Here is a 435-nt window from a genome sequence, read left to right on the forward strand (position 1 = left end):
TCATAGAAATTATTGTACATGTTTACCTCAGTCTCTATTATTTGCTAATATTCTGTGATACTTGATGTGCGCTGTGTCCCCTTATTTGTTGATGATGGTGAGGCTAGTGAGGTACATGACTGAGTGAGGCCGAGGGCCTGGTTGTGAGGATATTAATACCATAACGCGTGAGTTGTCCGCGTAGCACGTGAGTTGACCGTGCGGGTCCAGGTATTGATACCATAGCGCGTGAGTTGTCCGCGTAGCACGTGAGTTGACCGTGCGGATCCAGGTATTGATATGGTAGCACGTGAGTTGTCCGTGCTTAGCGCTTGGGCTTTGGGAGCCCCTCCGGAGTCTGTACACACCCCCAGTGAGCGCAGAGTGTTGAGTGTATTGAGTATTGAGTGTTCAGTGCTGAGTGCGAGTGCTGAGTGATGGAGTGATATTGTTGTG

The sequence above is a fragment of the Nicotiana attenuata genome, chromosome 6 (genome assembly GCF_001879085.1).
Source record: "Nicotiana attenuata strain UT chromosome 6, NIATTr2, whole genome shotgun sequence".
Classification (NCBI taxonomy): Eukaryota; Viridiplantae; Streptophyta; class Magnoliopsida; order Solanales; family Solanaceae; genus Nicotiana; species Nicotiana attenuata.